At 50.9% G+C, this 22,961-nt stretch overlaps 1 long non-coding RNA gene across 12 annotated transcripts; it reads left to right on the forward strand.

Annotated features, from left to right (window-relative positions):
- Positions 37 to 21,024, forward strand: LOC102165363. Of its 12 annotated transcripts, none has more exons than XR_002340149.1 (8): positions 37 to 588; positions 2,157 to 2,313; positions 6,476 to 10,446; positions 11,009 to 11,075; positions 11,649 to 11,734; positions 11,824 to 11,940; positions 17,834 to 17,962; positions 20,414 to 21,024. It is a non-coding gene; the product is annotated as an uncharacterized LOC102165363 (long non-coding RNA). The 12 variants fall into 12 exon arrangements; XR_002340151.1 differs by having other exon boundaries at positions 37 to 481; XR_002340140.1 differs by having other exon boundaries at positions 37 to 2,313.

Below are 22,961 nucleotides of genomic sequence, written 5' to 3' on the forward strand. Positions count from 1 at the left end.
TTCCGCGCCGCTGGGGAAGTCCCGCGAGATGTTTCCCAGACCCGAGCGCTGTGGAACAGCAAGGTCCCGCGAGACTCCGAAATTGTGGTCTCTAGAAAGAGCGAGGTTGAGTTACAGCCCTGAGGAGGGTGGTTGCAGGTTCGGCTTCCGCCTTTGTACCTCTAGCCGCATCTGTCTTTTTTCTCATTTTGCGCTTCTTGTGTGAGGAAGACGTCGTAACTGTGTAGGGGAGGTTTCTGCGCCCCGGGGCGCTCGGGAGGAGACGGAAGAAGCGACTTTTCCTGCAGGGTAGCTATGCTCGCCCGCGGAGGGCCCGCGGCCACAAATCGCCGCCGGGAAGGTGTGGTTTCTGGTTTCGAGTCCGCCGCCCCCTTCAGAAGTAGCGCCAGAGGGGCGAGGGCGTCGTCTACGGTTCCAGCCAGGCACTTACTTTCCTAGTTCGGGACCCGGCTTGGTCTGACCGTCTTTACCCTGCTGGATGGTAGGAGCCGGCTCAGAGCCAGAGAAAGTTTTTGAAAGGTGTAATATTCCAGTCCTTGTTTAACAGCTGCGCCTGGAGACTGAGTGCTCTGTAGTGTCTGCCCGATGGTTTGTCCACTTTGTTCTTTGTTTTTTTGCCATTTATTGGGCCGCTCCGGCGGCATATGGAGGTTCCCAGGCTAGGGGTCCAATCGGAGCTGTAGCCGCCGGCCTACACCAGAGCCACAGCAGTGTGGGATCTGAGCCACGTCTGCAACCTACACCACAGCTCACGGCAACGCCGGATCCTTAACCCACTGAGCAAGGCCAGGGATCGAACCTGCAACCTCATGGTTCCTAGTTGGATTCGTTAACCACTGAGCCACGACGGGAACTCCCTGGTTTGTCCACTTTGATGGCTTTTGCTGAAGCTTTGCATTTTCTGGTCATTGGGTGTCTTCTACCTGGGTGATTTTCAGGTAAAGATAGAGGCTGAGGGACCAAAAGTGTCTTAAACCTTCAGAAGGACAGTAACAGTTGTTTGCTTCCTAACTCCTTGTTAGCAGAATACAGATCTTGGAACTAATCTCTAATCTTCTGAATTGTCTCTGTTGGGTAACTTTACTGAAATCTGGATATGTGGTCATCATTAGTAACCCAGAATTGTCTATCATGCCAAACAGGGTAACAGGGCAAAAATACCTGCCACTAGATTCTGTTGACTCTGTGGGCAGAGTGATTTTTACATATTTTAAAGTAATTTTAAAAAATAAAAGGAGTTCCTCTGTTGTGGCTCAGCGGTAAAGAACCTGACCAGTATACACGGGGACCCGGGTTCTATACCTGGCTTCACTCAATGAGTTAAGGATCCGCGTTGTCCTCAGCTGTGGTGTAGGTCACAAATGCGGCTCAAATCCTGTGTGGCTGTGGCTGTGGCATAGTAGGCTGGCAGCTGCAGCTCTGATTTGGTCGCTAGCCTAACATCCTTATGCTGCGGGTGTGGCCCTACAGATAAATAAATAGATAAATAAAAGGAAATATATGACACGTGGAAATTATATGAAATTCAAATTTTGTCTTTGGTGCTCTTGCCAATAGCAGAGTTGAATAGTTACAAGTGAGACTATATGGCCTGTAAAGAAGTAGAACTAGGAGTAAAAAAGGGTGTGATCCTCAGACTGTCCGTGTAAATTCCCAAGCCTTGGGAATGACCTCCTCTTGTTTAAAAAAAAAAAAAAGTCTTAGTCCTGTCAGAGAGGAAAACAGCTATGGGCATCTTTCTAAGAGAAGACCCAGGGAGTTCCCGTCGTGGCTCGGCAGTTAACAATTCCGACTAGCATCCATGAGGATGTGGGTTCGTTCCCTGGCCTTGCTCAATGGGTTAAGGATCTGATGTTGTCGTGAGTTGTGGCATAGGAGGCAAATGTGGCTTGGATCCCAAATTGCTGTGGCTGTGTGTGGCATAGGCTGCCAGAGTGCAGGAATCAGAACACAGCCTATCTTGGCATAATACTGACATTGAGCAAAAAATTTGTCCTCTTTGTGCCTCTGGAGTAATGAGGTTTTACTGTTGATAGTATTTAACATTTATTGAACACAGTATACACTATAGATGGTTCCTGGTGTTGTACAAGCTTTCCTCGTTTAATCCTCACAGCGACTCTATGAAGTGATTATTTTTTACCCATCTTTTTCAGATGAGGAAACTGAGGCACAGCGAGTTTAAATACCTTTCTCAAAGTGATGGGGCTTTGGTCTGAAGTCTTGCTGTAAAGGCCATGTTCTTAACCAGTAGGCATTGTCTGTGACAACTCTCCATGTATTCCAACAGGATGGGGATTTGGATCAGAACAGGTTGGTTGAAAGGGAATGTATTGAATCTGGTTGATGGGTTCATGGGGGGTACTTCTTGGTTCTGTTTATGATATTTCTATGAAAAGTTAAAGGTGTTATTTGGGACACACTTACAGGGACATTGAAAACACTGCTTGGCCTCACTACTACCCTCATCCCAATAACCAAGGGAGCCCTACCAGTACAGGGCTGGGGGAGAGGCTGCCTGCGTTCTGTAAACCAACCTTTCTTGGATGACTGCCTTAAGTTGAGCCTCCAGTCACTTCTTGAAAACCCCTGCTAGGACTTATGCTAGCCCTCTCCGCCCCAGATGCGGAAGACTGACTGTCCCAGGGAGAACCTGCCCCAACACCCCCAAGCCCAGCCTCCACTCAAAATACCCAAGGGATGTCCCTGACCCCTCCTGCTACAATAAAGTCGAACCTCCGAGTAAGAAGGAAGCGGAACTGTATTCAGTCTCAGACCCCAGAGATGTAAATGTCCTCACCTTCCCCATTCTGGTTTTGCTCTGGGTTTAGTCCACTCCACCTTTTGCCAAAGGACCCTCAAAGTTCACTGGGCATCCCTCTCCCACCTGAGGGAAAGCTGCTAGCCCAGCACGGTAAGGGCCTGTGTTACTACGGCACATGCCTGAGGCCCACAAATGCTTCATGCCCCACTAGTTGCCCTTCCCACCACAGGGCCAGTCTTGCCCAGCTCTCCTTACCAGTAAAGAAAAGCATGCTGGAGAGAAGAGTGGGGAGTCTTGCTCATTAGTGCCACCAATGGCGAAACCAGAGAGCCTAGGTGAACCTGGGACTACAACATCTGGGCATCTGGGATCCTTGGCGCAGTCTGGGCCTACAGGACCCAGAGTTTTTAGCGTGGCCTGAGGGTGAAGGGGAATGCCCTTGCCCCGCCTTCCCAGGACCCAGTACCAAAAACTTTCGGTGTGGCGCCATCCTGACCACCTGGGACTACACCACTAAGGAGCCTCTGCACAGCCCTGGACTATGATAACCAGAATTTTTAGCTCAACTGGGAGCCACACTGCACTGACCCAGTTCATTGGCAGCCGAGGCATCCTTTAGAGCCCCCAGTATGTCACCTGATCCTTATCTGCGGCCCTATTTTTCACTTCCAAACTATAAAACCACCTCCCAATCTCTCCCAAAGAGGGCATAGCCTTTAAGTCCTTAGCCTGCTGTGGCCTCCTTTGCCTGGTAAAGCCCTAAAGCTATCTTCTCCTTCACCCAAAACCCTGTCACTGTGTTTGTATTTGGCACTGGTGGACAGAGGCCAAATTCTGGCAACAGTACAGGCATTTCTGTTTTCTTTTTTTTTTTTTTTTCTTTTTAGGGCCACACCTATGGCGTATTTTCTTTCTTTGCTCAAGACTCATGGTAGAACTTCCAGTACATGGTTGAGTAACAGTGATGAAGGCCAGTTTCCTAGCCTTTTTCCTGATTTCAGGAGTAAATCTTTCAGTCTTTACCATTATGATGTTTGCTGTGGCTTTTTATTTTATTTATTTATTTATTTTGCTTTCTAAGGCCGCACCTGCAGCATATAGAGGTTCCCAGGCTAGGGGTCTAATTGGAGCTACAGCTGCCTGCCTACACCTCATTTGCAGCAGCATCAGATCCGAGCCACGTCTGTGATCCAGCTCACAGCAATGCCGGATCCGTAACCCACTGAGCAAGACCAGGGGTGGAACCCACAACCTCATGGTTCCTAGTCGGATTGGTTCTGCTGTGCCACGACAGGAACTCTGCTGTGGCTTTTTATATTGCTCTTTTCCATATTAAATACATTTCCTTTTATTTCTGCTTTCTTGAGTGTTTGTATCATGAAATAGTAATGGATTTTGATTACAGTTTTTTCTGCAATAATTGATATGGATCTTTTTTTTTTGGTCTTTTTAGGCCCACACCTGCAGCATATGGAGGTTCCCATGCTAGGGGTTGAATCAGAGCTGTAGCCCCCAGTCTATACTACAGCCACAGCAACACCATATCCTTAATCAAACCCGCGTCCTCATGGATATCAGTCACATTGGTTTCCACTGAGCCACGACGGGAACTCCTGATCATGTTTTTTTGATTCACATCTTTATTATGGTTTAACACGTTGCTTAATTTTAATATGTTGAACAACCTGAAATTTGTGGTATAGAGACACTTGCTTATGGCATCATCCATTTAATGTTCTGTTGGTTTCATGTTGCTCTTATTTTGTGGAGGATTCTTACATTCATATTTATAAGGTATAGTGGTATAGTTTTTTTTTGATCCACCTACCTTCGGGTCACCTTCCATGCCAGCCCTGCCCCCAGGCCTCTAAACTTGTGTTTACTCTTCTCCACAGAGAAGCCTCCTTTGCCCCAAATTTCCAGATGACTGCAGACCTTGTCAGGAGTCACCCCTATTGTCATAGTCCCCTTCTATGGCAGTAGTCCTCCCCCGTTTTTATGTCCCCCTTGCAGTAAGTTTCCCCTTTACAGTAATAGCCCTCCCCTACTGTTCTATCCTCCCTCCAGAGTAATAGCCCCCCATAGAGTAATAATCCTCCTCTCTTGGCATATCCCCCCTCTATACTAATAGCTCCACTCTAGTGTCCTAGTCCTTACTCTAGTCGTAGCCTCCTGTCTACTGTTGTAATTCCTCCTCTACAGTGACAGTGCTCCGCTACTGATATAGTTCCCACTCTATAGTTACAGTTCTCCTCTATTGTAATAGTTCCCTCTCTACAGCAATAGACCTGCTTCTATTATAATAGCCTCATCTATGCTGTAACAGTCCCTTCTCTGCATTGCCCTCCATCCTGGAAGGGGCCTGGCCCAGAGGAGGCGTGTCCACTCTCTGGACTCCTGGATGCAGCTCCTATGCTGCCAGCCTGCCCACTCCCTGGGAGGCTGGTGGCTCTGTGTCCCCAGACACAGCCAAGGTGCTCCTCAAAGGTGGCCTGGGACACATCTTCAGACCCCTCCACATTTGCTCCCACCTGGCATGGAGCCCATGGCTGCCGCCTTCCTGGGAGCAGACAGAGGACATCCCCTAGGCCACCGTGCATCTGTCCCCGCGTGACCCCACACTCTAATGAGAAGGCGGTCTGCCCCTGACATCCCATCCTGCCAGCCCCCATTCTGGCCCTTGAGAAATCCCTCACTCTCAGAGGACTGGGGCTCACTCCCTCATCTGCTTGTCTGTCCTCCCAGAGTCAGGACACCACTTCCTCCAGGAGACTTCTAGATTCCAGCCTCAGAATGCACCTTCTCCCCACAGGCTGTGTCAATCACCAGCATTTGTCACTCTGAGAGGCCCCCAGGAAAATGCGTGGACTCCCTGGAACTTCAGAATGGGGCTGCATGTGAGCTGGGTCACTGTAGAGCTGCCTGGGTTGAGATGAGGGCACTCAGTGAGCCATGATAGAGGGGGTTCCTCATGAGGGGAAGTTTGTACACAGATACACGAGAGAGGGAAAGCAATATGATGGCAGAGATGGGGTGATGCAGCCACAGGATGGTCTGGATGTATCTCCAGGAGGTGGGAGAGGCCTGGAACTGACTTTCCCCAGAAACTGCAGGAGGACCAGTCCCCCAATACCTTGGTCTCCAGCTCCAGACTCAAGGATTGAGAGCAAGCATCTCCTATTCTAACCCCTCACCTGTTGTTTTGTGGTGGGGGCCAGGAAACACAACCAGCCTGGGGGTGGGGTGGGGAGGGAGGCCTGTGCTTGTTGAAACTCAGGACCTGTCACTGGACGCCTCCACTTGGGGCATGACACCTACTCTTATTTGAGGAGGAACCCAAGGCCCAGGACCCCCATCTCATATCCCTGTTATGGTGACCAATCCTACTCCCCAAACCCTATTCTCAGGGTATCTCAGGCCCTGGTCAGGAGCCACAGCTGATGTGGTGACCACAGCCAAAGGCTGTGTGTTACATGTTCTGCCACCCTGGGCTTGAGTGTCCATCTGAGAAGTGACCACCCAGCACCCCCACCCCCACCAGAGTCTTATTTCACAGGGCAGATCCTCATGCCTACTTCCTGGGGTGGGGTAGGGTGGGATGGGGGCAGTGGTGACCAAGGCCTGTTGAGGTTGTGGATCAGAGGTGTCTTCCCCAAGAGCCCAGGGCACACCTGGACTGGGATGTATCCATCCCTCTCGCTGGTCCCCCAGTGACCCCCCAAGAAAGGAGGTGACACCCAGAGGACTAGACCATCCACAGACTGGAGACCAAGGATCCGTCTCATTCCTGCAGAGAGAACAGTGTCTTCACAAGGCCACCAGACATGCCCACATCCCCTCAAACGTCCAGTCTCAGGGAACCAGCCAGATGGAAAACCCCCTTCCAGGGCCCCCTGTGTTTATAGACCCAGTCTTGGTGGGGGGTGTAGGCTGGTCTGAGGGAGGATGAACTTCCTTTTGCCTGTCCCCAGGTCCTAGGCCGAAACCCCTCCCTGTCCATCCCTGTCCTCTGGTCCCTGTGGTCTCACCCCCACAGGAAACCTTCCCCTAAGTTCCAAGCGCCCATACTTTCCCATTTCAATCCCATCGCTGTCCAATGCAACGTGCGGTTTCCCAGACTGTGAAGGAGGCGGAGCCTGGCGCCGGAGGCGGGGTTGAGGCTGAGGTGCCGCCCTGACCACCTAGCAGAGAGCCGCCCTTGCTATGCAGGCTTGTGGCTCCCCTCGCTGGTCTTTCCGCCCTGCTGTGGGGCACAGTGTTTGCCTCCTCCTACCTTGATTGGGCTGCCTCCTGTCAGGTGGTCAGCCCCTCGTCACAACCGCCATCACCCCCAGCTCCACAGCCCTCGTCCAGCCTCAGGGCTGATCCAGGACCATTTCCTGGCCTCCCCGGGCTCCCACGCCTGCCTACCCTTGGTCGGTGTCCGCACAGGTGAGGGCTCCCTCCAGATGCTTCCAAAGTTTCACCCCAACGTTCTCTGCAGCCGGGGTCAGAAATGGGGTGTCTTGGGGCCCCAGAATCTCAAGGGCCCTCTACCAGGGGAGATGTGGGAGACTGGGTGGTAGTTAAGTTGAATCCAGTGCCCTCCTGGGTAGGCAGCATCCTAGCCCCTGTGGATCACCAATAAGCTGGCTCCCTTCTTCCCTCAGCCCCTAGGTCTGGTCCCTGGCTTGTGTGAAATTCCCTAGGATGAAATCTGGTGCTTGAGGTTCCCGGAGGCTTTGGCCTCCTGAACTTCCAGGAAGGGATAACAGGAGTGGGAGAAGCCTTGTTTGTGGAAAGGGAGCTTCTGCCAGAACAAAGCCTGGGTCTGTCGCTGCCCTGTGTGCTTAGGCCCCTGTGTGCTGGAACAGAAATGTGAGAGCCAGGCTCCTTCCCCTTCCCAAGACACACAGGATATGTGGGGCGCTGGTCACTGGACTCCCATGCATTAAAACCCTTTCCCAGGGCAGGCCTGTTGGGTGAGAAACACCACCTAAAGCCTATTAATGGGGCAGGGGGTGGCCAGGACCAGAGTGGAGGATGAGGGCAGGGAGAGTTTGAATGTAAGCCGAGGGCATGCTCTCCCTGCAGTGCCCCCAAGGGAGCCCAGGTGGAAGTGGACCCTACAAGTCAGAGCCCTCATAGCTCTGACACCCACATCCTGGGCCTTTAGGTGACAAATACCCAAGTGACCCCAGTATTTGCCAGCACTTGCTGCAGTTAGGGCCTACCCCGTCTTCTTCACTGCTCAGTCCTCACCCTTCCCAGAAGGCCTCCTGGGGGCTAATGGGATGGGGGTGTCCATGGCAGGAGCAAGGGTCCCGAATTGGAAAAGGAACCCTTCCTTGCCAAGCCAGAGAGCCTCGGCCAGACTAGGACCCCAGCGGGATCCATATGACTTAATTTTGTAAGGGGACCATGGTCTCTGCCTGTGGAATGAGTGTAGGGAGCACTTAGAGCCCCAGCACCAGCTCCATGGACAGCACTGGCCTTGTGGGCCTGGACGGTGTGCTCCTCCCCCCACCCCCACTGCCTGTCAGTCATGACATGTGACACTGGCTGCTGGGCTTCCAGTCAGGAGGGGCCCAGAGGTAGCACCTGGTACCAGATCAGATGTGTCTTTCCACGGACAGTGGACATACTAGATATGAGGGCTTTGCTTTGTGTCCAGAAAACAAACTGAGGCTCTAGAAGCTGAACTGTGCTATGGACTTGAAAACCACGTGCAAGACAAGATCTCCCAGTGGACACTGGCTTAGAAGCTTCTGTCCAGGAGCTGACCACCCCCATGGTGGGCACGGCTGGACTCACAATCCACAGGCTCCCCAACCCAGAGCCTGAAGGGCCGATGCTGGCAGGGCCTGAGGACAAGAGAAGTCTCTCCACCCACGCTGCTCAGCTCTTCCTCCCCAGTGGCCAGGAGACGAAAGGCTGGTGGAGTCCGAGGTCTGGCACAGGCAAGGCTCCATCCACTCCCTCCACCGGACTGCCTGCCCAGTCCTGTTTACTCAGGCCCACCGTCTGCACCTCCCAGTGTCCAGGTCCCACCGGCCCACACGTGGTGTGGACATCCACATATACAAGATGCCCTGGGTCCTCTTCCCACAAGGGCTGCTCCCCATCTCTGCTTCTCCCTGATGATGGCCTGGATCCTGCATGTTCTTGGCAGGAAGAGGGTCTGTCCTGCTTGCCCCCTGGGGGCCCAGACACAGAGCTTGGGGGCTTCTGGGCCTAGGGGCCTGAATGCTTCCAGGTGTAGTATGAACTTTCCACTGACACTGGAGCCTCCCTCTCCAAGGAAACAGGAGGACCCCCCACAAATGAGCCCATCCCCATGCTCTGCTGCGGATCTGCTCGGATTTTTTTTGGGGGGGGGGCTGGCTACACCCATGACATATGTAATTTCCCAGGCCAGGGATCGAATCGGAGCTGCAGCTGCTGGCCTATGCCACAGCCACACAAGATCTGAGCCCCATCTGTGACCTTCATCACAGCTTACGGTAATGCCGGATCCTTTACCCACTGAGCAAGCCAGGGATTGAACCTACAACCTTATGGTTACTAGTCAGATTCGTTTCTGCTGCGCCACAACAGGAACTCCTGAATCTGCTTGGGTTTGCTCTCCTGACCCTGAAGTAAATCTGTGGGAAATGGGACCTGTGATTCCCCGAAGGATGGTGTTCTGTGAGATTTCCACAAGACCACTCTCTACCCTGTTATGAGCAAATTACTAGTCAGTCCATGCTTCTATCACCCCTTGAGCAGATTGGGAAGCTGAGGTGCTGAGAATCCAAGTAACCCACCCAGAAGCACAGATGTGGGGCCATGGAGTAGGGGTTTGCCTCCACTACCCCCCTCTGAAGGGGCCCAGATCAGAGTCTTCTCTTAGGGGATTCACTTTGCAAACTTTCCCATCAGTGGGATTCATGTTACAAAATCTTCCTTTGATGGGATTTGTCTTACAATCCTGTTTTGGGGTCTCTGAGGAGGCTTGTCCTCCTGAAGTGGGTTCAGACCACCCAAGCCCCACCTGTTGGTCAGAGCTGACCCTGAGCACCTTAGAGGAGAATCTGAACTAGCAAACAGACATCCTGGCAGGTCTGTAACTTTGGGCTTCACTCTGCAGCTTCCCTTTATTTGGTCTTCCAGAGGCTTCCACAGCATCCAGGGTACCCGGCCCCTGTCTCCACCCACCACCCCTCCTCTCCTTGACTCCCAGGTTCCTCTCATGAGGAGAGGGTCTTCTTGAAATTGTCTCCCGCTTGTGGGCCAGTTAAGTGATTAGAAAACTAGCCAGAGCTGCAGCCCCATGTCTATCCTGACCCTCAGAAGCCCACACCTGTTCCTTGTACCTAGCCCGTGCAGCAAGGCCCGTTTTCTGCGACTGTAAGGCCCTGATGGGTGAGGATTGGTTGACCTGAGCTGGCCAGCCCTTTCCAGGTGTGCTGGGTTGAAGTCTGTATAAATAGCTCCTCCCGTCAGCATGAGCACCTGCAGCTGGACCTGACGGTATACTTCCTGTCTTGTCAGTGGCCGTAAGGCTGGGCTGGTAGGAGCGGGGTGAGGGGCCATAGCCTTGCAGGTGACCTGGTCTGAGTGGGCCTCTGCTGGACCTTGTGCAGGAGTTGCTGGGCCACCATCTGCTAAGGAAGACGATGTGTCGCCTGTAACTGCTACTGGAAGTTTTCTCTGGGGAAGAGGTGAGGAAGCAAGAAAAAAGGCATTGTGTGCCTGGACAGGAGGGGTAACTCAGGTAGGCAAATGGAAAGCTTCCAGAAGAGCCCCCAGAAGTTCCCTTCGTGGCTCAGAGGTTAATGAACCTGGCTAGTATCATGAGGATGTGGATTTGATCCCTGGCCTTGCTCAGTGGGTTAAGGATCCAGCATAGCCATGAGCTGTGGTGTAGGTCGCAGATGTGGCTTGGATCCCGTTGCTGTGGCTGTGGTGTAGGCTGGCAGCTGCAGCTCCGATTTGCCCCCTAGCCTGGGAACTTCCATATGCTGCGAGTGTGACCTGAAAAAACAAAACAAAACAAAAACCTAGAAGAGCCCCTGGGCCAGGACCATCCTGCATGGCCTGCAGAGGCCAACTTAGCAAGCATGTTGTCACTGGCATGACTTCAAGTCCTCTCCTCTAGCCTTTAAAGTCTTTGCACACATTCAGGTGGTTTACCTGGGAAGGGTGGATAAGGTTCAGGAGCAGCTGGTCTGCAGGTCACCTCCACAGGGTCCTTCAGCTTTCCAATGAGGCTACTCCTTGCAGGGGGCTGCTGGCTGCATGTGAGAAAATTCCTCACCTCTGACCAACTTCAGAATTGTTCATCAGTGTGGTGAGTGTCCTCATTGGGTTTTCATCTGTGTGACTGGCAGGTTCCTTATTAGTGGGAATAGCAACATGAAAGGTCCTCAAACAGGGTTGAAATACTGACCTTACTTGCACAGGTGTGAGACCTGGGGAGGCCATGTACCGCGGGCCCCCTTAGGGATGGGCTTCAGACTTGACCCCTCACCATTCTGGGGTCCAGCCACTACTTTGGGTTTTCTGGAGGCCCAGTGCTAACTCTGAGGTCTCCATAGTCTAGCCTCTACCTGCCTTTAGTGAGACCCACACTTCCGGTATCCTGCAGAGGAGGGTCTGTGTGGCTCTTCTGCTGCTTCTCTAAATAAATGACCACAAGCTGGGTGGTTTAAAACAACAGCATTTCATCCTCCTGGTGTCCTGGAAACTAGACATCTGAGATCAGGGTGTTCCAGGGCTGATGTCTCTCCAGAGGGTCCTTCCTGCCCTTTCCGGCCCTGGGGGCTCCAAGTGGTCCCAGGTTTGTGGCTGCCTCCCTCCCATCTCTGCCTCATCTTCATGTGGCTTCTCCTCTGTGTCTCCCTTCTCTTGTCTCTCTTATCAGGACACTGTCATTAGATTTAGGGTCACCCTAACACAGATGACCTCATCTCCAGATCCTCAACTATATCTGAAAAGACTCTTTCCCAGGTATGGTCCTGTTCACCCGTTCTGGGGGACACAGCTTTTGGGGCTACCATTTAACCCATTCTCTGTGTATAAAATAACCCTCATTTTAGGAGATGACCAAGGCCCCATATGGACGGGGGCAAACAGCAGCCATGTGAATGGGGTTCTGGGGAGAATGAGGACCCTGGAAGCACCAGGAAAGGATCCAGGCCTGGCTTCATCAGGAGGTGAGCTTTTCCACCCTGGGGCTGTGAGAACAGCCCCTTCATCCTGTCCATGGAGAGGGACCTAGTGCCAAGTCCAGAAGTGGTCGCCTTGCAAAGCTGGCTCCTCTGGGAGTTTATCATCAATAGCATCAGGCGACCAATAACTACAGGTTGGGAGGAATTGCTTTCTGGCAGGTGATGAGGGCACTCTCGCTTTAGGTTCAGCAAGACTAGAATAGGAAGCTTTGAAGAAGAGTTTGGGAGATTGCGAAGCTTAGTTGTCAAGGAAACCAGGTTTTTCAAGGAAACTTTTTTCTTTTTTCTTTCTTTTTTTTTTTTTTTTTGTCTTTTGTCTTTTTGCCTTTTCTAGGGCCACTCCCGTGGCATATGGAGGTTCCCAGGCTAGGGGTCTAATTGGAGCTGTAGCCACCAGCCTACACCAGAGTCACAGCAACTCGAGATCTGAGCCACGTCTGTGACCTACACCACAGCTCATGGCAACGCCTGATCCTTAACCCACTGAGCAAGGCCCGGGATTGTATCCGCAACCTCGTGGTTCCTAGTGGGATTCGTTAACCACTGAGCCACGATGGGAATTCCCAAGGAGACTTCTTTAAGCTGAAGGCAGAGCTTGGGGGAATGGTGCCCTGAAGCACCATTACCTGTGCGGTGGTCTCAGCACAGACTGTGGTTTGAGAAAAGTGTGATGGAACGAAGCCTGACTTTCTGTTACAGGTAGGGAGGGCTTTGTAAAGCACTTTGGCTTTTAGGGCAGAAGTTTGTTACTGGAACAAAGTGCCTCCTCTCCCAAATGGGCTGAAGCTCAAGATGTCTCTGTCCCCTTCATGGGAGAGTCCAGGGCAGGTAGGTATTGGGGCACAGGCTCTGTCCCACTTGTTTCTTCCCACTGCTTCTGGGAGGAGGACCCCAGCCAGCAAGGTGGAGGGTGTGACCACGTGGGCACAATGCCCTCTGTCTAGGACGTAGGCTGGCCAAACCCCTCCCTCCACCACTTCCCCTTGGTAACAGGAGACACTGTGCCCCAGCTGCAAGGGGTGGGCAGGCTGGGAGATGCAGGGAGGCGAGCAGGAAAAGGATAATGGATTGTGGTGGAAGCTGGGCGGCTCTGCTGCAGCAGGGTCACCAGGACACTAGCTCAGTCTCTGTGTTTGATTACACATCAGCATGAGCTCTTCAAATGTTTTCTGGTTCTGGAAATCCTATAGAACGTGTCCCACATCAGGTTAAGCTAATGCTCTCAGTGGAGGTGGTGAAGCCAAAGATCTGCAGTTCAGATGGATGCGGGTGCATGTACAGGACAAAACAAACTCATGCGAGTGTAGATCAGGCACGTGTAACATGAGCTCTCTTGTGCTCTCCTTGGGGACCTCCTCCTCAGCTCCTGGGGTTCCTGTAACACACATACAGGGGAATGGACCATGGGCACTGTCCAGTCTGAGACCTGATTTACCCTGTGTCTGAGTCTGCTTGGGGCTGCACAACAAACACTACAGGCCGGGCAGCTTAAACAACAGACTTATCTTCCGGTCCTGAATGCTGTCTGCTGTCAAGGTGTCTGCAGGCTGGTTTCTCTTGGGGCTTCTTCTCTTCCTTGGCGTATAGACAGCCATCTCCTCCCCATGTCTTCACATGGTCTCCCCTGTGCCTGTGTCCTAGTCTCTTCTTGTAGGACCCCAGTCCTCTTGCATTAGGATCCACCCTAGTGACTTCATTTTACCTTGACACCTCTTGAAAAACCCCATAGCCAGGAGTTCTCATTGTGGCTCAGCGGTAAGGAACCCAACTAGCATCCATGAGGATGTGGGTTCAGTCCCTGGTCTTGCTCAGTGTGTTAAGGATCTAGCATTGCCGTGAGCTGTGGTGTAGGTCAGAGACGCGGCTCAGATCTGATGTTGCCGTGGCTGTGGTGTAGGCCGGCAGCTATAGCTCCGATTCGACTCCTAGTCTGGGAACTTCCATATGCCTCAGGTGTGGCCCTAAACAAAAAGCAAAACAACAAAACAAAAAACCCATAGCCAAATATAGCCACATCCTGGGGTCCTGGGGTTAGTAATCGAGCCTGTGGATTTTGAAGGACACAACAGAGCTCACACCATCCTGCTTAGGGACTAATTGGGCCTTAGTCCCTCCTTCCTTCAAATTCCATGGTGGTGGGCGTGGTGGCGAAATGAGAGCCCAGGGAGAGGGCACTTGTGCAGGTCTAGTTAGGGACAGCACAGGACTTTAGTTAGGGAGAAGGCAGGGTCTGAGCTAGGAATAGTTCAGGGCATTAGTTAGGGATAGAGCTTGGCCTTAGATAGTGACTGCTTAGGTCTAGTTAGGGACAGTGCAGGGATTTAGTTAAACATAGGTAAGGGTGTTAGTTATGGGCAGAGCAAGGATTTAGGGAAAGATGGGTTTAGAAAGGGACAGCACAGGGCCTTAGGGAGAGCTCAAAACCTTATTTAGGGAGAACTTAGGGCATTCATTAGGGACAGCATTGGGCCTTATTAGTGACATCGCAGAGCCTTAGGGACAGGTCAGGGCCATAGTTAGGGGTAGAGCAGGCCCTTAGTAGGGATATCATGAGTCTAGTTAGGACCATTGCAGGGATTTAGTTAGATAGCTCAGGGCATTATTAGGGAGATAGATTTATATGGATATGCAGGTCTTCTTAAGGAAATGCATGCCTTATTGGGGGACATTGCCCAGCCTTAATTAGGGACAGCTCAGGGATCTAGTTGGGGACAGCACAGTGATTTAGGTAGGGACAACATAGGGCCTAATTTGGGCCAGCATGGGGTCATAGTTATGGGCTCTTAGGTCCTAGTTAGGGATAATGGAATCTTTAGTTAGAGACAGCTGAGGAGTATTAGGGACAGAACAAGGTTTTAGTTAGGAACAGGGCAAGGCCTCATTAGGGACAGTGAAGGACCACAATTAACAAAAGCACAGGGACATTGCCCAGCCTTAGAGACATTGCAGAGCTTTAGGTAAGGACAACGTAGGGCCTTAGTTAGGGACACTTAAGTCTAATTAGGGACAGTGCAAGGCTTTAGTTTTAGACAGTTCTGGCCCTCTGCTAGGGACAACGCAGAGGTCTTGAATGGAGGGTGGAAGAGCAGTAGTATTTTGGTGAGCAGGCTGTGCTCATCTCTGTGTCCTTTCTCTCAAGATTTCTCCCCAAACATACTCCTTCACTTTCCACCTAAGCCTCTTCCTCCTGTCCCTGACCTGTTTTATGGGGATGTGACCTAAAGCCATGTCTCTTGAAATAAGGGAGGATAACTGGGGAGCTGAGTTCCCATCGTGGCTCAGTGGTAATGAATCTGACTAGTATCCATGAGGATGTGGGTTTGATCCCTGGCCTTGCTCAGTGGGTTAATGGTCCAGTGTTGCTGTGAGCTGTTGTGTAGTTTGCACCTCCCCTAAAAAAAGGGGGGTACTGATTTAAAGCTGGCTCTCCTGACTTAGTGCGGGAGAAGGGAAGTTGAGTGGTTTTTTTTTTTTTTTTTTTTTGTCTTTTAGGGCTGCACCCTCTGCATATGGGGTTTCCCAGGCTAGGGGTCCAATCGGAGCTGTAGCCGCCGGCCTATGCCAGAGCCACAGCAACATGGAATCCGAACCGTGTCTGCGATCTACCCCACAGCTCATGGCAACGCTAGATCCTTAACCCACTGAGCGAGGCCAGGGATCAAACCCACAACCTCACGGATGCTATTCAGATTGGTTAACCACTGAGCCATGACAGGAACTCTGGGAAGCTGAGTGTTTTAAAATAGTGGGATGTGGCAGGTTAGGGTGAGGGTCCTGAGAGGCTCTGAGAAATACCCCTGTCTGTAGGGCACTTGATTGTATTTAGAGGGAGAGGAGGAACAAAATCAAGCTGGCAGATGCCTAGGGTTAGTGCTGGGTTAGCTGCAGGAGGTGGGAGGAGGGGCTGAGGTTTGATGTTAGAGCAGATGGCCACTAGCGGGCTCAGGAACACAAGCCAGTCCACCTGCAGCTCCTCTGCCACAGCTCCAGACTCTCAGAAGTGATTGGAAGTAACTGTACAGACCCCCCCAGGCCATATGCTGAGATGAAGAACTAGTTACAGGGCACCTCTGACTCTCTGGCCCCAACTGCCTCACCTCACAGAGTGTATATAGTTCTGAATTAAGCACCCGATTGGGTACTTCCAGCCTGGTCAGGTAACCTGGTCTTCAGACAGTCTGACAATCTTTTGGGTTCTGACTGCCCTTTGAAATGTCAGAGGCAGGACTATGGACCCAGAAATTCCAGAACTGAATCTTGGGCACACAGTTTTGTAGAATCAGGCTTGAGCAGGGTTTGAACCTAAAACCAAGCCCATGAATTCGGGGAGGGGGACGCTGATCAATTTAAAGCCAGGTAGGAGTTCCCTTTGTGGTGCAGCGGAAACAAATCTGACTAGGAACCATGAGGTTGCGGGTTCGATCTCTGGCCTCTCTCAGTGGGTTAAGGATCTGGCGTTGCTGTGAGCTGCAGTGTGGGTTGCAGACGTGGCTCGGATCTGGCGTTGCTGTGGTGTAGGCTGGAAGCTACAGCTCTGATTAGACCCCTAGCCTGGGAACCTCAATATGCCATGGGTGTTGCCCTAAAAAGACACACACAAGCCAGGTACATGACTTCAAGTGGGTTCAGCTGATTGGCTTAAAGTTGCGATGTTGGATAGAGAGGGGTGAGTGACCTGGGAGACTTCGACAGAGAAATACCCCCTCTATGAGGCACTGGATTGTGCCTAGTGGGAGAGGAGGAAGACATCAGGCTGTCTGGTGCTGGTTCAGTGTGGTATGGTCAGGGAGGCAGGAGGAAGGGCTCTGAGTTGTTTGAGGGAGTGGCCACTAGAGGGCATTGCAGCACCAGCAGAGCCCACCTGCTGTTTTTCTGGAGGCCGCTTCAGGCTCAGAATGGGGATGGATATGGGGTGGGCAGAATCCCAAGGATGTGCCCAGAGAAAAGGGTTTGGCACCAGGTGGCCTCTGACCCTCTGGCCCGAATTGCCTCACCTCACAAAGGGGACATAGTTCTGCCTTCAAATACATGGGTGACTTCCAGCCTGGTTGGATGGCCCATTGGCCAGACAGTTGGACAGGCTGTCTGGGGTCTGACAGCCCTTTGGTTGTCCAAAGGTATGACTGGGGACCCAGAAACACTAGGCTTGAATCTTGGGTGTACCGTTTTCTAGAATCAGGCTGGCATGAGGTTTGGCATCTGGAAAGCTGAGCTGGTGGTCGTGAACAAGGTGAGTCAAAGCAGTGGTATTTCAGTGGCTAGGCTGTGCTCATCCCTGTGCCCTTTCTCTCCAAATTTCTCCCCAACTTCCTTTTTTCCCTTCCATTTTAACCTCATCCTCTTCTACCCAGCTCCTGTTAGGGGGAAAATACCTAAAACCCAGTGATGTGAATAAAGGGTGTGGGGTTACTGATTTAAAGCTGGGTCACCAGGCTGAAGGGTACTGGTGGATTTAAAGCCTGCTCACATGAATTAAACAGCAGGGCAGGAGTTCCCATTGTGGCTCAGTGGAAACAAATCTGATTAGTATCCATGAGGACACACATTCAATCCCTGGCCTTGCTCAGTGGGTTAAGGATCTGGCATTGCTGTGGCTGTGGCACAGGCTAGCGGCTACAACTTTGTTTTGACCCCTAGCCTGGGAACCTCCAGCGTGGCCCTAAAAAGACCAAAAAAAAAAAAAAAAAAAGGGCAGCTGAGTGATGTCAGGCTGTGGGGTGGTATTAGGTGGGGTGAGTGCCCTGGCTGATTTTGAGAAGTTGTACCCCCATCTGTAGGGCATTTCATTGTGCTATGTTAGAGCACCATTGACGGGAACACTGAAAGTGCCCACCTGGACCAGGCGGCATACTAGCTGCTTGCATGTGTTGTCTCACAGCAGGAGGCCCTGAGAATCAACATGTGCTGCCCTGAAGACTAACCAGGAGGATTTGGGAGGGGCCGCTAGAAGGAAGGAGATGACCAGCCTCCCAGGATCCTTGGTGCCGGAGTCCATCTTGGCTGAGAGGTGTGTGCACCACCAGGAAAGACCCCTATTCCCGTAGAACCCGAGACAGGGAGCCACGTGGCAGAGCAGTTCTCCTGGGTTCCCTCGCCCTGCTTCCTTCCACCTGGGCTCCCCTTCCCAATAAAGCCTCTTCCTCTGTTAGCACGGTGTGTCCAAATCTCCTGGGAGAATTGATTCCTGAGTGTTAGACAAGAGCCCACGCTCAGGCCCTGGAAGGGGTCCCCCTTCCTGCATCAGCTGGCGACTTTGGTGGAGTACCTTCTTCACTACAACCAACATCTTGATCACCTGGGGGTACTTGGGCTCACCCACCCACAGGTCAGACCCAGCAGCTGCTGCCAGGACCCTTTTGTCCCTGGTCTCCTCCTGATGCAGACAACTGGCCAGGGTGCCCCTACTGGGTGAGGGACAAGAGACTTTGTTGACCTTTTCCTCTTCCTGCTCCCTTTTCTCTTTTCAACCTCCACCTATCTTATCCTTTTTTTTTTTTTTTTTTTCCCCACAGCTCATGGAGTTCCTGGGCCAGGGATCAGATCTGAGCCGCATTTGTGACCTATGCCACAGCTGCAGCAACGCTGGATTCTTAACCCACTGGGTCAGGCCGGGGATTCAACTTGTGTCCCAGTCCTGCAGAGATGCTGCTGATCCCGTTGTGCCATAGCGGGGACTCCACTCTCCTTTCTTTTTTTCTGCCCTGAGTGCAGGAGTCTGGTTGATGGCCTCAGTTATCTGGGGGCTGGAGGCTGATCATCTCTGGTAGGCAGAGAACTGGAATTCTACATTCTAGTTTTGATAGGGTTGGAGTACAGTAGTTACACAGGTAGTTGTAGAAGTCCCAGTAAGAGACCATAAGTAAAGAGGGAAACCTAGGGGACTTTGGGAGATCACTGTAATTTAATAACTGCTCAAGAGGGCCCTCAGAACAAGGTAGGTTTGCTAGACTAGTGGAGGCAAGAGATATGCCTTAGTCATTGGATGGGGGATGGGGTGAGGCCTGCATTCAGGTTCAGACCAAAGGCAGGAGTTTAAGGACCACCTTTCTGCTGATTTCAATAAGCACCAGGACAGTCCTAGTCTGACCTTAGAGGGTCAAATACTCTCTTACCAGATACCAAGAAGGAGCTACTATTTCAAGAAAGAGGAAGAGGCAGGTTCCCCCCCAATACACACACACTTGCGTCTTGGATTATGAGACTGCAGCCCACCTGATCCTCAGGGCAGAGCCTCTTTGCCTAATCTATTTCTTGCTTTGTTTCTTACTGAATTCCTTCTGCACTGAGGCACAGAGAACCTGGGCCTCAGTGAGTCCAGACACTGGGTGAGTGGCTCTAATTTGAAAACTGTGGGTTCAGTCCCAATCTGGGTTTAAGCTGGGTTTGAGTCCTGGCACCTGGGTTCACGTCCCAAGCTGGGTTTTGGCTGTACTCAAGTCATAAGTGCTCTCAATTTCAGTTTCTGGTTTGGCTGAGTTGCTGTCGCCCTTTCTGAAGCTCAGGGAAAAGTCCCATAATGCCTGGGTATCTGCAGGTGGTGGGAGATGTCTATCAGGCCACCCCTTTTGCCCCTCATCCCCTTCTTCTTTTTTTTTTTTCTTTTGTCTTTTCTAGGGCCACTCCCACAGCATATGGAGGTTCCCAGGCTAGGGGTCTAGTTGGAGCTGAAGCTACCAGCCTACACCACAGCCACACCAGATCCGAGCCGCGTCTGTGACCTACACCACAACTCACGGCAACGCCAGATTCTTAACCCACTGAGCAAGGCCAGGGATAGAACCTGCAACCTTATGGTTCCTAGTCGGATTCGTTAACCACTGAGCCATGACGGGAACTCCCCACATCCCCTTCACTTAATCCAGTCTCCTTTCCTCCCTCTGAAGTCTTTTTTTTTTTTTTTTTTTTTTTTGTCTTTTTGCCACTTCTTGGGCCGCTCCTGCAGCATATGGAGGTTCCCAGGCTAGGAGTCTCCTCGGAGCTGTAGCTGCTGGCCTGCACCAGAGCCACAGCAACGCAGGATCCGAGCCACGTCTGCGACCTACACCACAACTCACGGCAACGCCGGATTCTTAACCCACTGAGCAAGGCCAGGGATAGAACCTGCAACCTTATGGTTCCTAGTTGGATTCGTTAACCACTGCGCCACGACGGGAACTCCCCTCTGAAATCTTTGACGACCCAAGATACTTCCATTTACCATTTGTTGGTACTGAAACCAAGCAGGGCCCTGTGGGGTTCCTGGGAACAAGACTTTCTGTGTCCCCAATTTCTTGTTTTTAGGGAAAAACTTCAGCCTCCAAGATCGTCACTGAGTTCCAAAGGGTAGGTTCAAATAGCTGCTAATCAGAGAAGGGAAGGGATGAGGGAGGAATAACCAAGAAACAAGAGTGCAGCCTTGGGGCTGGATCCTGGTTCCTCTTCAAGGAATATACATAACAATATCTGAGTTCTTTTGCAGAGCTAAACCCCCAACAAATGGAAAACTGGAGAGGAGGACCACCAGCACCAGTCCTGGGGCTGCCGAACACCAACTTTGAAGAAGAATGCAAGCTTGCATCTACCCTGATCCTTACCTGTGGCCCTATTTTCTACTGCCACACTGTGTAAAATCCCTTCCTGATCTCTCCCAAGGTGGGGCACAGTCTTTAGGGCATTAGCCTGCTGTGGCCTCCTTTGCTTGGCAAAGCAATAAAGCTATTTTTTTTCTCTTTCACCCAAACTCTGTCTCTGTTTCTATTTAGCACCAGTGGACAGAGACCAAGTTTTGGCAGTTGTACTCTATCTGTCTCTAGGTTTTCTGAGAGAATGCAATCCTGTATTTAAGGGAGTGTCTGAGTAGGACAGTCATGCCTGTGTGTTCTGTACTTTATGTTCTGTGTTGTCTTCGTGATGGCCATTCTGCCTCATGAAATGGGAAATTCTGGTTCTTCTTCCATTGTGGTGCCCTCTTGGGTGATTTCTGACTGGGAAGATTTTAGCTATGAGCCCAAGACTAACAAAGATATTTTAACCCTATATGGACACAACATTCTTTTTTTTTTTTTTTCTTTTTTTCTTTTCTAGGGCCGCACCTGTGGCATGTGGAGGTTCCCAGGCTAGGGGTCTAATCAGAGCTGTAGCCACTGGCCTATGCCACAGCAACGCAGGATCTGAGCCACATCTGCGACCTACACTACAGCTCACGGCAACGCCGCATCCTTAACCCACTGAACAAGGCCAGGGATCGAGCCTGCAACCTCATGGTTCCTAGTCGGATTCATTAACCACTGCACCACGATGGGAACTCCGGACTCAACATTCTTTAGACTCCAGAGAAAATTGGTTTTGATGAAACACTTGAAAATTCCAAAACTTGGAGTTCCCGTCATGGCTTAGTGGAAATGAACCTGACTAGCATCCATGAGGACGCAGGTTTGATCCCTGGCCTCCCTCAGTGGAGGAACAAATCATTCTAGGAGAACTTGCTTTATTCACCCTAGCAATTAAGACCTGGGCTCTCATGATCCCTTATCTAGGTCATCTCTAATTCCTGGGACTGAAAAAATAAAATAAAATAAAAAAACAAGGAAAGATAGGAGTTGCGCCATTGTGGCACAGTGGTTAATGAATCCAACTAGAAACCATGAGGTTGCGGGTTCAATTCTTGGCCTCACTCAGTGGGTTAAGGATCTGGCGTTGCCATGAGCTGTGGTGTAGGTTGCAGATTTGGCTCAGATCCTGCGTTGTTGTGGCTGTGGCGTGGGCCGTCAGCTACAGCTCTGATTAGACCCTTAGCCTGGGAACCGTCATATGCTGCAGGAAGCAGCCCTAGAGAAGGCAAAAGGACAAAAAAAAAAAAAAAAAAAAAGATGTCTTTTAATAAACTAGTCAGTTCTATATGGTAATACCTGATTTGTGACTAGGTTTAGAAAATGAAGCTATGAGATCTCTGGCTGTCTACATGTCTGCAATGTCTGCATTATGTATATGTCCTTACCTTTTTTTTTTTTTTTTTTTTTGTCTTTTTAGGGCTGCACCCACAGCATATGGAAGTTCCCAGGCTAGGGGTCCATTTGGAGCTGTAGATGCCAGCCACATCCACATCAGGTCGGAGCCATGTCTGTGACCTACACTACCGCTCACAGCAATGCCAGATCCTTAACCTACTGAGTGAGGCCAGGAATTGAACCCACGTCCTCATGGATACCAGTTGGGTTCGTTACCACTGAGCCACAATGGGAACTCCTGCCTTTACCTTTGGATGGTATTATCAAAATTGTCAATGAGCTTTACTTAATTGGCTTAAATATTAAGTGCTTATATAAATTCTTGAAAATACTGAAGCTAACTGGCTGGAATTAATTTTAAGATCATGTGAACTGGAAAATATTCAGTATTAAATTAATATCTGGGAGTTCCTGTTGTGGCTTAGTGGTAACTAACCTGACTAGTACCCATGAGGATGGATGAAAGCTCAATGCCCGGCCTCACTCAGTGGGTTAAGGATCCGGCATTGCTGTGAGCTGCAATATAAGTCACAGATGTGGCTCAGATCCCAAGTTGTTGTGGCTGTGGCATAGGCCAGCAGCAGCAGTATTAGCCTGGGCACTTGAATACACTGCAGCTACGGCCCTAAAAAAACAAAAAAATTAATATCTAATATTAAAGTTCTAATTAATATAGACATATCTTGTATCCTTAGAGTAATTGACATTAAATACTTTATTGTACCTAGGTTTAATAGATGTTAACTATGAGTATATTTGCTACACTGAGATTTTCTATAAGAAAACATGTTTTATATATATATTTAGAAATTATTGTTTTATGTTTGCCAAACTACAGCATGCTGATATAGAAGACATTTCATGGTTGCTTAAGAAAAGTAGGATGTGGAAGTTTCTGTTATGGTGCAGTGGAAACGAATCTGACCAATATCCGTGAGGATGCAGTTTCGATCCCTGGCCTCACTCAGTGGGTTGGAGATCCAGTATTGCCATGAGCTGTGGTATAGGTTGCAGACATGG

The sequence above is a fragment of the Sus scrofa genome, chromosome 17 (assembly GCF_000003025.6).
Source record: "Sus scrofa isolate TJ Tabasco breed Duroc chromosome 17, Sscrofa11.1, whole genome shotgun sequence".
In the NCBI taxonomy this organism is placed as follows: domain Eukaryota; kingdom Metazoa; phylum Chordata; class Mammalia; order Artiodactyla; family Suidae; genus Sus; species Sus scrofa.